The sequence below is a fragment of the Cornus florida genome, unplaced genomic scaffold (assembly GCF_030987335.1).
Source record: "Cornus florida cultivar Cherokee Brave unplaced genomic scaffold, ASM3098733v1 CherokeeBrave_3.0.0_Hap2_Chr03, whole genome shotgun sequence".
In the NCBI taxonomy this organism is placed as follows: domain Eukaryota; kingdom Viridiplantae; phylum Streptophyta; class Magnoliopsida; order Cornales; family Cornaceae; genus Cornus; species Cornus florida.
The window spans coordinates 93307084-93324111 of NW_026775573.1; the positions used below are offsets into that span (position 1 = coordinate 93307084).

General features: G+C 38.8%; 1 pseudogene; it reads right to left on the bottom strand.

The window, feature by feature from the left end:
- Window positions 1-1264: 1264 nt before the first annotated feature.
- On the bottom strand, window positions 1265-1363 carry LOC132301902 (small nucleolar RNA R71; annotated as a pseudogene).
- Between the last annotated feature and the right edge of the window lie 15665 nt (window positions 1364-17028).

Consider the following 17028-nt stretch of genomic DNA (forward strand, 5'->3'; position numbering starts at 1 on the left):
TAAATGTAAAACTTGGCCCTCGCCTTTATGCACACTCTCAAACTTGATGGTAGTGCGATAGACCAGTCAGTTTTTGGCACCGTTGCCGGGGATTAATTTGATTTGGCAACGTCGGAATTGTGGAATCAATTAGGATTAGTACTCTTTTGATCGTGTCTTTACTTTATTTTTATTTTTCTTTTTGGTTACTTATTGTGTTGTTCTTACTTGGCTAGGTGTATTGTTGGAGAGGAAGCAAGCAAAGGAGCATTCAAACAAAGCAAAGAAAGTAAAAAGCTAAAAATTTAAAAATTTGTTGAGCTAAGCTTTAAATTTGGAGTTAAAGTGCTAAAGGACCTTTGTGAGACTTTCTTTACTCAATCCCTTAGTTAAATCGTGAGCCCGCGTGGAGGCTTGTTTTTAATTGTTCTTTGCATCATTGTTGTTAAAGCATGGGAGTATGAATTAAGTGTTTGTGAAAGAAGTCTAATTGCATTGTTGTGAAGGCATAGTGTTTGTCATTTTTTGTGCTTGTTGTGTTTTGCATGTGCATGCATGGACGTCGTTCATTGAGACCAACTCTTGTCCCTCTTGATTTGCATCTTAAATCCATCGTTAGAAATCCTAGGGGAAGAGGAAGTTCAAATAGAACCAATCTATAAATGGATGACCATAATGATGATCATGTTGAGGACCTTAGTCACATAGACCAACAAGGTATTCTTCATCCTAATGTGCACAATGAGAACATACAAGTACCATTAGGCATGCCTAGGCCATACATTCACCAACCACCACAACAACAAGGCCAAGTTCCATATGGAATGCCAAGGCCAATGTATGTTCCACAACCTCCCATCAGGAATCAAGGAATTCAAAACCAAGGTGTTCATGTTGCACCTCAAGTAACTAATCCACCTCTTGCTTTAAGAGACCATTATATGCCTAATGAGTATAATGCACCTACATGCATCCAATTGCTTCCATTTAGAGCACATCATTATGAAATTAAGCCACAAACTATTCAAATGCTTCCTAACTATCATGGACTTCCAAGTGAAGAACCTTACAAGTATTTAGATGAGTTTCTTGAAGTATGTTCCACCGTAAAATATACGGACATGCCGGAAGAGGTTTTAAGATTCAAACTTTTTCCATTCACCTTAAAAGACAAGGCAAAGTATTGGTTTAACAATCTTAGGCCTTTTTCAATCACTTTTTGAGCAAAAATGCAACAAGAGTTCTTGAAGAAGTACTATTCAGTTTTTAAGACCAATGCCATGAGAACCTCAATTCGAGAATTTTCACATGGGGATGGAGAAACGTTTCATGAGGCATGGGAACGCTTCAATGAGTTGTTTAGGAAGTGTCCACATCATGACATGCCCAAATGGCAATTAGTTCAATATTTCTTTGAGAGCTTATCGGACAATTATAAGGTTATGGTTGATGCTTCCATGGGTGGCTCATACATTGATAGGCATGAGGATGACGTGTGGCGTCTTTATGAGAGTATGAGTGAAAATTCTTTGCATAGAACACTATCATCTAAAAATGGTAGAAATTCATAAGGTAGAAAGAATGTTGGCTTACATCAAGTCAACCATTCAAATGAAATAGCCGCCGAAATGAAGTCTTTATCTCAAAGGTTTGATCAATTTTTGATTAACCAAAACTCGGCGAACCAATTATCTTCCTTCCCTAACCATTCTTATCGTGCATCAAATGAAACATGTATGACTTGTTCTAGTGTTCTTCATTCTGCTTCTCATTGTCCTCGCGGACAAGTGCAAAATGAACCTAATGAACAAGTTAATACAGCTTTTGTGAACCAAGGGAACAATCCTTATGGTACTCATTATAATCCAAGTTGGAGGAATCATCCGAATTTCTCTTGGAAAAACCAAGGAGAGGGCTCAAACCCTTCCCAAGGCAGTTTTCAAGGGAAGTACATTCCACCTCCACTTCAAAACCAAGGATCCCAATGTTATAGACCTTATCAATCACAAGGGAATCAATTTGCTAATTCTCATTTTCCCAACCAATCTTATTCCCAAGGAAATACTAGAAGTCCCGCCTTTGAAAAAAAAGTTTTGAATGCTTTGGGCACTTTAGAGGCTAACACTCAATTGCTTCATTCTCACTCTCAATCTATTGCGAAGTTAGAAACCTAAGCAGGGCAAATAGCAAGCACTCTTAATGCAAGAGAGAAGGGAAATATGCCTATTAATGCCCCACCTAAGCAACAATGTGTTGTGGAAACCCATTCCTCATCAGAAGGCCACACCATTGAACATGTTAATGCGGTGACCATCTTGCGGAGTGGTAGGATTGTGGACAATCAAGTTGAAATGTCCAATGAAGAGAGTGAACCGGTGCAACCGCAAGTTGTCACCCGTCCCGTTTCACATCCCATTCCTCCTTCATTGCATATACATAATATTGTGAATGAGAAAGTCTTGAAAAATGTGTTTGAAAAAGAAGTTTTGAAAAATGATGTTGAAATGGTTTTGTTGAAAAATGATTTGAAAACTTTGTGTTGAAGAGAGTTCAAAAGAAAATTCTGAAAAAGTGTTTGAAAAAGTTCCATTTCCGGATGCCTTAAAAGGGTTCATTTCAAAGGAAAAGCAAAAGGCAAAAACCAATAAAATTATGAAAATGTTTAGGCAAGTGAAAGTCAATCTTTCACTTCTGGATGCAATCAAGCAAATTCCAGCTTATGCCAAATTCTTGAAAGACTTATGCACCCAAAAGCGGAAGAACAAAAGCCAAGCACCAAGAAAAGTGGTTTTGACCGAGCAAGTAAGCTCAATTTTGCAACATAACACTTTGCCAAAGTTTAAGAACCCCGGTTCACCTACTACTTCATGCATCATTGGCGATCATATCATTTATCGGGCGCTTCTTAACTTAGGAGCAAGTCTTAACCTTCTTTCATACTCGGTTTATGTTAAATTGAGCTTAGGTGAATTAAAACCGACGTCGGTAGTTTTGTAACTTGCTGACTGATCTATCAAGAAGCCTAGGGGTGTCATTGAGGATATTTTGATTAAAATTGATAAATTCTTCTTTCCGGTTGATTTCGTTGTCATAGACACGGAATCGGTCCCCAGTCCTAAAAGCTAAATTCCCGTTATCCTTGGCCGTCCTTTCTTAGCAACCGCTAATGCCAACATTAATTATAGAACGGGGATAATGAAGATCTCATTTGGCCACATGAAGGTGAAGTTGAATATCTTCAATCACACACCCAATTCATTTGACAAATATGAAGGAGAGGTTAATGTTGTGGATAAATGTCATGATCTTCAATGTCAAGGAAGTGAGCTTTTGTATAAGACCAAAACTTCAAAGGAATCATCTTTAACCTTGCATTCTCTAAGTGTTGTTTCAAATTCTTGCTTTGAAGGGGCATGGAAGCCCAAAGGTTGTGATTGCATAGACAAAGGATCAAAAGTTTCTTTTGAGCTTAAACCAATAAGTTCTTCAAAGAACCATTTGTTGGGTGGAGTTCAAAGCATCTATCATCCCAACAAGGATGGGATGCATTACAAGATCTTTGATCCGGGCTAAAACAGCCCAATGTCTTGCTAGAGACGTTAAAGACTAGCAAAAACATTTCGTAGGGTGTCAAAACCCTATTCCTCCTTCATTTCTATCTTAAATTTCATTTCTTGCGAAGTCTAGATACTTATTTTTGGTTCATATGCATTGCTAGGAATTGTGATTAGGATTGCATGAAATTTTGTGTTATGATTGGGCATTTTGCATAAGTTCAATTGATCTCAAGTGAGAGTTCGATCGATCGAACTTCCACCTGCATCCAACAATTAGAAAAAATTTTGACCTGTATCCACCTGCATCCAAATCACCTCTCTGTCCCATCGTTCGAACTTATTCTTAAACCGATCAGGAGACCTTCGATCAATCCAACTTCAAAGTTTGATCGATCTCATGATCCAACACTTAGAAAAATTTTGAGCCTGCATTAACCTGCATATTTCAGCTCTCTATCTCATCGATCGAAAACATTTCAAGATCGATCTGAAGTTCTTCGATCGATCGAATATTCAAGTTCGATCGATCGAATATTCAAGTTCGATCGATCTCAAGTTCCAACACTTAGCCAAATTTTTTAACCAAAAACCTGCATAATTTTGCCCTCTGTCTGATCGATCGAACTCTTGTTTTGATCGATCTCAGTTCTTCATTTCATTATTTTGACTTTTCAAATTTCAAAAATCCAAAAATATTTTTATTTTTATTTTATTTTATTTTATTTTCATTTCATTTCATTTTATTTTATTTGTCAAAAAGTTTTTAAAAATACAAATGTGACAGCCCAAGGTTTTTCAACCTGGTGCGTCAGTGATGAACCGAAAGATGACCGGATAACGGATCCGAATTGTGGAAGCAAAAGATGAAACGACATCCCTAGGGACACAACATGTTTCTAGGACACCAAATAGACCCTCAATGAGATCATGGAACCCAAAGAAAACAAATGCGGAAACAAGATCTCAAAAATGGACAAAAGGAACCCAAGGGTAAAATGGTCATTTCCATCCTAAAAGTGAGTACTACCAAGCTCACCATTGGAAATACAACAAAAAAATTAATGAATTTAGACTTAAGAATCACTTGATTCGGAGTCCGGATGGCAAAGATATCAAGTCTTGAAGTCGAAGGAAGAAAAACCCTATCCCGGTTCGAGCCAAAAACTAACACCCCTCCACTAAAACTGGAATAAATTGAACTACCAAATGAATCTGAAACTCTAATTGGTACCATTGGAAAGCTTATTTCGATGTGGTCAATTTAGACTCAAGAACGGACCAATTTGGAGTTAAAACGAGGAAGATATGACAATTTGAAGTTGGAGGTGCAGTGCTAAACCAAGACACAAAAACACTCTGTGAACAGTACTTCGAGTGCTCGAACTTAGGACTTTGAGCACTCGAACAGTACCTGCCTAAGGCCAAAACTTTCTGCCGAAACTTCGAGCGCTCGAACTCCCATTTAGAGCGCTCGAACTCCTGTAGCTGCACCTGAAATGCAACCTTGAAATGCCATTTTGAGGACTTTCTGGGCCTTTTTTGGAAAAAAGTTGTGAAGTAACCCCCCTTAAAATCATGTTTTCTGGTTAACCATGTCAAGACCAACATTTGTTTTTCAAATGAAATACCAAAAATGCCCTTGAGGTCTCATTTAGCAAAAATATGTAAATGAATGCTACTCTAAGTGTTCATTTCTTCAAGAATGGTGTTGTGTGCCAAAGTGAACATGCACACATATGTAAAATGAGAAAATGCATGTGTTCCAATAGCTCATGGTCACATAACATGTCATATACAAAATACAACCTGTCAAACCTCGAATTCTCATCATTTCATAAGACAACTATGGGATTAAACTAGCATACATGTGATATAAATGTACTTGGCACTTGGCCTCATGTTATGCTTACATAATAGACATCTTCAAGTGTTCTTAGATATATATTACACATCAAGGAAGCCATTTTAGCTTCTACAATACCATACATCCATGGTATACAAAATTAACATCCAAAAAGGAAGGCATGCTAAACAAGTGCATGTCAATATACAAAAATGCTTCAAATAACTCAAAATCTTCTAAGGATGATGAGCATCCAAGAACATGGTCTCCTTACCTGAAAAACAACCCAAACCACTAGGGTGAGTAATCAAGTTACTCGTAGGAGAAGCATATGCGTATACTCCAAAGTTTCAATATCATTGCAAGATTAATATAGACGAATACAAGGGAGCATTCCACTTAACGTCTATGTTCAAGGTGTTCTAAGGGATCATCTTAAGCTAACTTAAATGTTTCTTAGTAACACAATATCAAAATGGATGTACTTAACAACATCAAACCGCATATAACAAAATTTATAAGTTACAAATAGCATTGATTGTCAACTTGGAAATGAATGCGAAATCAAAAAGAAAATGGAATCCTTGGACACCTAAGCTCGGAATTCTGCCGAGACCTCAACGGTTATTCCAGGCATTAACCCGCAGGGAAGACTACCCTAAGTGCGCACTATCTCGATTGGGGAGAACTCATGCCTCCCGCACTAGAGCCAAACTCTAGCCATGTTACTAGTAACCATGTCCCAAGAGAATCTAAAGTATATATATTAAGTTCAAAACTTATATATAGATAACAAGGCATATAAACCACCTTCCATGCACAGGTACTTTGAAACCATACAAACCATGTCAATGACATGATAGATGACAAGTTCTTAACATGATATAATGCACAAAACAATATCATTAACATATCAATTTAAGCATGCCTCAACAATAAGCCATATATACTAAATGTTTGCATTTTAGCAAATAGCTTCTAAAACAATCATGATTATCAATAGTAATATACTAGAATATAGGATTTCCATCACAATAGCATAATAACTCAAATCATTAAGAATTCTATATAACTTTAACAATCCTACTCAAGATATATACACAACATACATGCTTGATCAATGAAATCCTAAGTCAATCATAAGGATTTCCTATAGTATGCAATACTACAATTCTAAAAGCATGTATACAATATATATTAAACCCCAAAGGATTTCAAAACACTTAGAAAATAAACATTCTACCACCCCTACCTCAATAGAGAATTGTATCTCTATAATCCAAGCTACCAAGTACAAAATGGAAAACAAGTTTAGGGTTCTTGAAGAGGAGAATAGGAGGAAACTTTTCTCTCCCAAGGTTTTTAGTCTAAGGTGTATGGAAGTGAGCCAAATTGAAGGGGTAAGCTATGAACTAAGCTTTCCTCCAATGGTGGATAGGTTAGAACTTTGAAGAACTAAGGAAAATGAAGAGGATAAGTGAAAAATAGTGAGTGGAAGGGCTAGAGATCCTCCACTCACTATGTGCTCTTACACTACCTCTCACACACACACAATGCAAGACTAGATCATGGCCTTACACTTGTCACTAATCCAATGCCTCTTCCAAGACTTAATCCTAAGCTTACACTTGTCAACAATCCAATGCCTCTTCCAAGACTTAATCCTAAGCTTACACTTGTCAACAATCCAATGGTTACATGTGCACCAATCTAAGGCCAACGCATGGATGAATCTCCACCCACCAAATGTCAAAAGATCATGGTGCCAAGTCTCTTCACCTAAATGCCAACAAATGGCTCCATGAGAGTGTGACACTTGTCACACTTTTCAAAAATTATAAAATAATCCTTTTTCAAAATATCTTCTAAAATAAATTACAAAAAGGTCCCCCAAACGAAAAATAATAATTTTGTATAATTACACTAAAATCCCAAAAGTTATGTATAATTACACTAAAGTAAGCATTCATGCCCTTTATGAAAAATAAAAGCAACTAGCATGCTTTTCAACAAAAGTGAAAATACCAATGTCATGAAAATCAAGTATCATGAATGCATGCAAAACCGGAATAAAATCCGAACACCCGAAGTGAGGTTAAGCGAGGAAAAATGATAAACGAGTAAAAGACGAAAAAAGAAAATCACCAAAAATGAAAAAGGAGGAAAAAGTCCGGGTCATTACAACAAAAATATTTTAGTTTATTTAGTTTTTAATTTATATTGATTGTTCAAAAAAAAAAAAAAAAATCCAAAAATATTTTATTCTATTTTATTTTATAATTTATAATTTTAATTCTAATTTTTAATTTTAGTTTTTCATTTTTAAAAAAGTTCAAAAATTTCAAAAAATAAAATAAAATACTTTGAGGAGAGTTCATCAAAGTTCGATCGATCTGAAATCTCAGTTCAATCGATCGAACTAATAGGGAAATGTTTTTAAAAATAAAATCGAGAGTTGTGAGATCGATTACAAAAATTGATCCAACAACTCCCTACCCTACCCCTTGCTTCCCTCATCGTCGCCGTGAACCCCAATCACCCTCTCCATCTTCCTCATCTCCGGTGACACCTCCAGTGACAACAAACTCACCCCGAATCTCACTCCCTCTTCATCTCCACTCCTCTCCTTCGGTTGAGGTAAGATCCGAGGCACCATACTTGATTTTGGCTTAGATCTCATGCTTACATGCTTTACATGTTCAATCCATGCCATTTTCATTATAAATCCACCATTGATGAGCTTGAAGCATGTATGAATATATGTATATATGCTTTGTATATATTTGTGTATTTAGATTCGATTTTGGGAGTATGGGCCTTGTTTGGGTGATGGTAATTGATGATTTGTTGTGTTAATGGGCCCACGACCTTGTTCATGTGGTCCCCATGCTTCCAAAGTCACAGATCTGTGACCTTTGAGATTTCACCTTCGTACAGTTCGATCGATTTAACTTCAATCTTAGATCGATCTTGAGAGATCGATCGAACTCATACCTTAGATCGATCGAAGTTTTGAGATCGATCTCAAACCTTTTTGTGATCAATCGAACTTCACAAATCTCATACACACACTTCATTCATCATGCATTATGTTCATGCTATCTCATATATGCCTAATGCCTATGATATTCCACATTGGATGCATTTCATACTTACACTGTTTAGCATGTTTTATATCCTATCACTTGCATAGATTCATGTCATCTATATGATTTGTCTATCTTATTTGACATGCATGTTTCTATTTTGTGCTTTCAATTCTTAATTCTGGTACTAACTCCCCTTGCAAGTTTTTAAATTATTTTTCAGGCTATGACTAAGCGCAAGACTGTTGCTAAGAGGCAACACGGGCCTCAGAGACATATCAGACCACGGATAGAGGAGCCAGTAGAGCCCTCTCATGCACAGGAGGAGCCAGTACAGCCTACTCCACCTCAGTCACCTGCTCATGAGGCTGAGGATGATCATATTCCATCCACCTCTACAGCTCAGGCTGCATTTACACCATCACCATCTCCACCACATGCTGGAGCTGAGCATTCACCAGTACCATCTCCACCACGCCAGCTAACTCAAGAGCGTGATAGGCTCGCGCCTAGATATACACATATGGCAGTAGACCATGAGTCGGTGTTCGACACAGCCTTTTTCTCCAGATTGGTGCTGACCCGATCAGCTTACCACGACATTATTCAGAGGGGCCTTGCATCTATTCTTGCCCCAGTTACAGAGCCAGTCTACTTGCGGCTGGTACGGTTGTTCTTCCAGAACCTTCGACCATCCCCGTGTACCATAGCAGAGCTAGTCACTACCATAGATGGCCATCAGATCACTATCACTGTGGACTCGCTAGCCCACTCTTGCCATTGTCCACATAGATGCCCTCTGGAGCTACAGGAGCTATATCCGAGGCTATACAGGCCTTCTTATGCCTTCATGGCGATATTTCTTACAGGTCACCATACCGATGGCGAGACTTTTGCCTCCCGCACATACCTTCCAGATGACCTATAGTTCTTTGATTTCGTTCTCTTTCGAAATATATATATGGCCGGGCACAAGATCCAGCAGAGAGGAGACTATTTGACAGCCCTCTACGCCTTCTACACAGGCCACTGGGTATCTATTCCCGCGCTCATCTGGAGTGTGATGAGGAAGCTATTTGATGAGTATATCAGCAAGGAGAAGCCCATACGGGCTAAGTCTCTCCCATTCGGCCACCTCATCACCCAGATTCTGATCGAACAACGCTACCCTATTCATCCTCGAGAGCACCCTGAGAGAGGTTCCTGTCACTTCTTGAAGAAGAACTGGGACAAGAGCTATAATGCCATCATTACTAGACTGTAGGACCACACAATAGTGGCTGTAGAGGAGCTAGAGGCTGAGGAGGCAGAGGCAGCAACTCAAGCAGCAGCAGCAGCAGATCCCGCAGCGGACGATGTACCAGTCGGTCCAGCTGCCGAGCATATAGATATTGATTTGGAGCGACCGGTAGATGATACAGAACAGCACTCTCTAGCTGGGTCGCCCATTCAAGAGTAGGAGCAGACTCAGGATCTTTCTTCTGACTCTTCTATACCTGAGGCTCCAGATCAGACCCTCGGCTTTGGAGTACGCCTGCAGACTCTTGATGATGCTGTTGTTGCTATACGAGCTGATCTTACGGCCCACAGAGCTGATTTTGCTACCTTCCGTACGGATGTCGCGACTATGTTCCGAGATCTATCCAGAGATATCTACGGAGCCCGACCTGCTTGTCCTACCTCGTCCTCCTAAGTTCCCAGTTCCTTCTATCTTTTGATCCATCTCTGCTCTCTGATCTCTATTTTTGTCACTGTACAGTACTATTATTTTTGTAGCCGGTCTGTCGGCTTTGATATTTCTGTTGTACCTACACTTTATCTGTTTTATATATCTGTTTTTGCTATGGATGTCATATGATTATATTCTCATATCTGTATGTTTGATTCCATCAGATGCATCACAGTGACTTCAGTGAGAGAGTGCTACCCAATTTTCAGGACCACCCTTATACCTCTCTCATTTCTTTATCTATTTATCCCATTTACACTTGTATGTCCACTGTGCACTAAGTATCCCATTTTGTTATCTGATGAGTTTATCCAAGTGCCAATTTTCAGGACCATAGTTCATCCCAAGTTTGGGGGGGCCATGCCACCCACTTCGGATACTTCAGTCCCGATCATTTTATGCCTTAGTTGCACTGGTATACTCTTTCATTTGTTCTCTTGCACATTGAGGACATTGTGCCATTTAAGTTTGGGGAGAATGGTGCTTTGCAGTGTTAGCTTTAAATTTCAAGATTTTGAGCATGACTTATGTAATTGAGGGATTTTTCTATGATTAGTCCATATCTAGCTATGATTTTGATCTTTTGAGGACTATATTGCTTAAAATTTAAAAATTGCTTGACTTGAGAGTTCAATACTCCTTGTATGCCTTATGGAAGCCATTTAGGAGTAAATTTTTCGAAAGATTGATATCTTGCTTACACTTGTGGTCCACATCATCCTGATTTTGTGATTTTTTTGAGATTCACTCAAGTATTCTACACTAGCACAGGCGCACACTAGCATTCATTTGTGGGGTACATGCTTTGTTGATTATGGAATTCGTTATATCCCAATTGGGCTAGTAGTGCATTGAAAGCTTTCATTCTTAATAAAGGTGGATAACAACCCTTTTTCACTAAGTAGCTGGGATTCTAGTCTCATCAAGTACTGAACTTCTCGCGCCAAAAGGTGGAGGGCCCAAACTCTAGGTTAATAATTGAATATAAAAAAAAAAAGAAAAAAAAGGAAAAAGAAAAAGAAAAAAAAAAGGAAAAAGAAAAAGTTGCAAAAGCAATAAAAAAGTGAGGACTTCTCCCAAAAGGTGAGAAATGGGAAATGATTAGATGGAGGTTGTTTTGATTTGTAACCTAGTTGATTTGAGCTTGTAAGTCTGTAGGGGTATTTGAATGCCTAATGCCCTAAAGCCGTCTGGTTTGGGAGTCATTGACCTAGCGCTCGACCTCATGAATCACTAGAAAGCTTAATAGATCAACACATTGCACCATGCTTCCATCTTTGATCCTAAAAAATAAAAAAAAATAAAAAAAATCGAGTGAAAAGAATAAGCGCACCTAGAACAATAAAGCTTTAATAAAAGGTCCAATTTTTGTCTTGATGATCGGTACTAGATTTGTGTGCTAGTTTAAGGGTAAGGATGTGATTAATTCTTTAGTTGGCTTAGATAGCAACACATTTGATGCCGGTCCACTCAAAAAGGATTCTAGAGTTGTTTTGATTTGCATGATCATTTTCTTGATGTGTGGAGGACCATACTTGCTTGCTTGATGTTGAGATTTTGGGAGATTGCTGGGAAATGTTTGAAAAATTGCATATTTAAGGTAGTTTTCTCCCAATGCTTGTTTGCAATATTGGTATCTCTTTTAAAAGAATGAGCTTAATGTTTGTGGGTACCATTTCTGGAAACACTCACGAGACTTCATTCGTCCACTAGGGATAACTTAGGGGTTTAAAAGGCTTGTTGCATGTGCTAAGTGCAATCGTGTTCCCTACGAAAGTGACGTTATCCATTTATTGTTTTCTAGTTCATAGTTGTATAGTTGTTCATTTCATTCCTTTACTTTCTAGTTCATTGCTAGGGACTAGCAATATTTAAGTTTAGGGGTGTGATGAGCGCTGAAAAGTGCGTATTTAAACCCCTTAAGCTTAGGCATTCTAGTACCTTTATCTATCTTACTTTACCATTTTAGATTGATTTCGTATTATTTCCATTTTCAGGCACTTATCCCGAAAATAAGCTAACTCAGCCAAATAAGAGCTTAATTGAAGCAATTCTGGGATGAATCAAAGAAAGGAGCCAAGTGGAAGCAAAAGGAAGAAAAAGGTGGAAATCAACATCTTCGATCGATCTCAGATCAAAGTTCAATCGATCTAACATGATCGATCTCAGCACATCAAGATGGATCAGAGCCATAATGACATTTTCAGAGATCTCAAAAGTTTGATCGATCCAACATCATTCTTCGATCAATCAAACTGCTTTGTCCTTATCCAAATGATTGATTTTATCTAGTTGTACCACCCTACCAACCACTTTTGTCCTTTTCCCAAAAACATCTTCAAAATATATTAGATTTATCTTTATCCAAAAAGCGCTACCAATGAAGATCGATCCAACCTAAGTTCGATGGATCTCAACAATGTTCGATCGATCTAAATCCAAGGTTCGATCGATCGAACTTCCTCCCGTGCGAAAAAGTTAAATTTCTAGCTCATTGAAAGTTGTCCTTTATCCAATCATTAGGGAATATTGTATGCACGATCTCAGCTCATTTTTGGGTGTCATTTGACCTACCTATATAAGGATAAGGATTACTTTTTATAAAAAGGGGGGGGGGGAGCCAATATCATATCATATCATATCATCTCTTGGAGAGCAAGCTTAGAGGAGGAGGAGGCTAGAGACACCATTGGAGACTCTTCATCATCCAAGGAGCAAATCTCAACTATGGAGTTAGCCCTTGAGGGTTGGAGAAGCACTACCATGAGTGGTTAGACATCCTCTTGGGGCTAGAGTTAGCCCCAAGCATGCTTTCTATATCTTAATCTTGTGTATTATTGAGGGATTAGTGTTGTAATTAATGTTTTGACACTTTGATATATATAGATCTTGATTGTTCAATGATTTATGTGGTTAAATACTTTCAATTAATCATTTCATTCTATCCATATGTCTATGTATGTTAGAATAGATGTTCATGTGTTTGTCTCTAGATTTTGTGTTATTGATGCATGTCTATATGTATTGATACTATAGATTTAGAGATTGTCAAAACATAGTGCTTAATGGAATGCACTTGTGATTTTCTGGATGGTTCATACTTATTCCTTGATGGATTGTGCTTCTCCCTTAGTTTATTTTCATGCTAGTGGTGTAGATGTAGTGTAGTTGTAGTGTAGTGTTAAATGGGAGGACAATCCATGCTTGTTATTTGATGATCCATGCTTTTGAATGCAAGTAACATATGTCTCTAACCTTGTGTTGTATTTGGATTGTGAGCTTAATGAAAGGATTAATGACTTGTTTTGATCTATTGTGCCTTTCACATGTTGTTTAGACAATATACGTTTCATTGCTTAGATACATTGTGCCTTTCACATGATGTTTAGACAATACATGCTTAACTAGTCATCCTTGCTTGTTGAATCAACCAAACACACACACACACACACACACCAATATTGTAACACACCATTTGCCCCAATTAGTCATTTCTCAATGGTATAGAAAAGCATTTCTTGGTGGTGATCTCTAAACCCCAAGACTCTTCTCTCTCTTACTTACTCTTAGTTGCATTCTTTTGTTATCACTTAGTTTAATTTAGTTTTTCTCTAATCTAATCAACCAACCAACCAATTGTTTGATCACTCGACCTACTAGCCCTAATAGCAATTCCATAACCTTGTTCGACCCTCACAATCCCTTGGGACGATCCCTACTCGCCCTAGCTATATTTATAGTGAAAGGTAATAGTGGCTTCTATAAATGTAAAACTTGGCCCTCGCCTTAATGCACACTCTCAAACTTGATGGTAGTGCGATAGACCAGTCAGCAGTTTACAGCATATTTCTGGGGCTCAGGGTCAAGTCTTTGCTCTTCCACAAGCGGATGCTTTCAGAGGGACTTCTGTTATTCGAGGTATCTTTCCTGTTTTCAGTTCTTCGGCTAGAGTTTTGATTGACACAGGTGCATCTCATTTTTTCATTTTATCATTATTTGCACATTCATTGGGTTTAGTGGTCACATTTAGGGACAGTTTCCTTTGTATTAACACGCCAGTTAGAGGTCTAGTTTCTTTTGATAGATTTTTTCGGGGTTGCATTATTGAGATAGTTGAGCGGACTTTAGAATTCGATTTCATCCTTCTCAACATGATAGGCTTTGATGTCATTCTCGGGATGGACTGATCATCTTTCTTTCGGGCCATGATCGATTGCTTCTGCGGGAGTGTGTCTGTTTGCACTCCCAAGGGAGATTGTTTTTATTTTGTGGGAGATTGGAGTGATCCTCACCCTACGGTTGTTTACAGCATTGATGGTTGGAGTCGCCACAGGCCTTACTTGGCTAGTTTGCTAGCCGACGAAGATAGGAGTTTTGGTCGTGTTTTTCCAGTAGTTGTTGAGGAGTTTCTTGATGTCTTTCCAAAGGAGTTGACAGAGTTACCTCCTATTCGGGAAGTGGTGTTTGCCATTGATGTCATACCCAGTACATCACCCATCTCTATGGCACTGTACCGCATGGCACTGGCAGAGTTGGATGAGCTGAAGGGACAGTTGGATGATTTGAAAGCTAAGGGCTTTATTCGTCCTAGTGCTTCACCATAGGGAGCACCGGTTCTTTTTACGAATAAAAATGATGAGTCATTAAGACTTTGTATCGATTATCACAAATTGAATCACGCTACGATCAAGAACAAGTATATGTTGCTTAGGATTGATGACTTGTTTGATTAGTTGAAGGGAGCGACTTGTTTTTCAAAGATTGACTTGAGGTCAGTATATTCTCAATTAAGGGTTAAGGATGATGACATATCCAATACCGCTTTTCACACATGGTATGGTCATTACGAGTTCCTGGTAATGCCATTTAGTTTAATCAATGCTCCAGCGACTTTTATAGACTTGATAAACAGTGTATTTGATGCTTATCTTGACGAGTTCGTGGTGGTGTTTATTGACGACATTCTCGGTTACTTATCTTCAAGAGAAAAGCATGAGTATCACTTAAGAACGGCTTTACAGACCCTTAGGGTTAACTGATTGTATGCCAAGTACGAGAAGTGCGAGTTTTGGTTACCTGAAGTGAAGTTCCTTGGTTATGTTGTATCAGGAGGTGGTGTTTCTATTGATCTATCAAAGATTAAGGTAGTGATGGATTGGGGACGTCCAAAGAATGTGTTTGAGATTTAGAGTTTCCTTGGCCTAGCTGGCTATTACCGGAGATTTGTTAGGGATTTCTCTTATTTAGCGGCACCTATGACTAGACTTACTCGCAAGGGAGTCAAGTTCATATGGAATGAGGCTTGTGACTTAACTTTTCAGGAGTTAAAGGTCAGGTTGACATCGGCTCCAGTTTGATCATACCTAAACGTGGTTTAGGTTATGTGATCTTTTGTGATGCTTCTTGGGAAGGTTTAGGTTGCGTTCTGATGCAGACAGAATGGGTAGTTGCTTATGGGTCTAGATAGTTAAAGACTCACGAGTTGAATTATCTGACACATGATTTGAGTTGGCAGCAGTGATCTTTGTATTGAAAGGATGAAGACAATACTTGTACAAAGAGAAGTTTGAGGTTTTCTCTGATCACAAAAGTCTCAAGTATCTTTTCTCACAGAAGGACTTGAACTTGAGGCAGCGCAGATGGGTGAAGTTTATGGAGGACTACGACTTTAAGTTGCAATACCACCTGGGGAAAGCTAATGTTGTGGCTGATGCCTGGAGTAGGAAGTCACAGGGGACTCTGGTTAGTATTTCTATTCATAGATGGAAGATGTTAGAGAAGCTTGTTGATCTTGGATTACAGTTATGTGAGGATGATTCATCGGCTATTTTGTTTAGCCTTATGGCTCACTAGCTCTTGTTAGCAGGGTTATTGAGGCACAATGGGAGGATGGTGAAATGGAGTCCATTCGCAGACGAATTTCAGGCGGTGAGAATGTAGAGGGTTGGACCTTACTTTCAAACAGTGGTCTCAAGTACAGGGGGATAATGTTCGTTCCTTTGCCTTGTTGTGATGTTGTTCTTCGAGATTTTCACCATTCTCGACTTGCTGTTCATTGAGGTTGTACCAAGATGTATCACAATTTGAGACGTCAGTTTTGGTGGAAAGGTATAAAGCAAGATGTTTCTCAGTTTGTGGCTAAGTGCCTTACTTGTTAGCAGGTGAAGACAGAGCATCAGAGACCGGTAGGGTTGTTGTAACCATTACCAATAGCCGGGTGGAAGTGAAAGCACATTACTATGGATTTTGTGACAGGACTTCCGAGATCCCAGATAGGGAATGATGCCGTTTGGGTTATAGTCGACAGGTTGACTAAGACGACACACTTTTTTGCCTATGCCAGTGACAGATGACGCAGATACACTTAGTGGACTATATGTGAGGCATATTGTCAGGCTTCACGGGGTTTCAGTATCCATTATTTCAGATAGGGATCCTCGGTTCACATCTCACTTTTGGCAGGGTTTTCAGGAGGTTCTTGACACGGGGCTTCATTTCAGCACGACATTCCATCCTCAGACTGATGGTCAGTCAAAGTGTACCATTAAGATATTGGAAGATATGTTATGGGCTTGCATCTTGGATTTTAGGGGTAGTTGGGAAGACTACTTACCTTTGATTGAGTTTGCTTACAATAACATTTACCAGGCCAGTATCGGCATGGCACCTTTCGAGGCGTTGTATGGCAGACCTTACAGATATCTAGTTTGCTGGACCGAGGTCAGTGATACATTCGCCTTAGGTCCCGATGTTGTCATTGAGACTACAGAGAAGATCAAGTTGATTCGACAGTGATTGGCTACAGCTCATAGTAGGTAAAAGAGTTATGCGGAT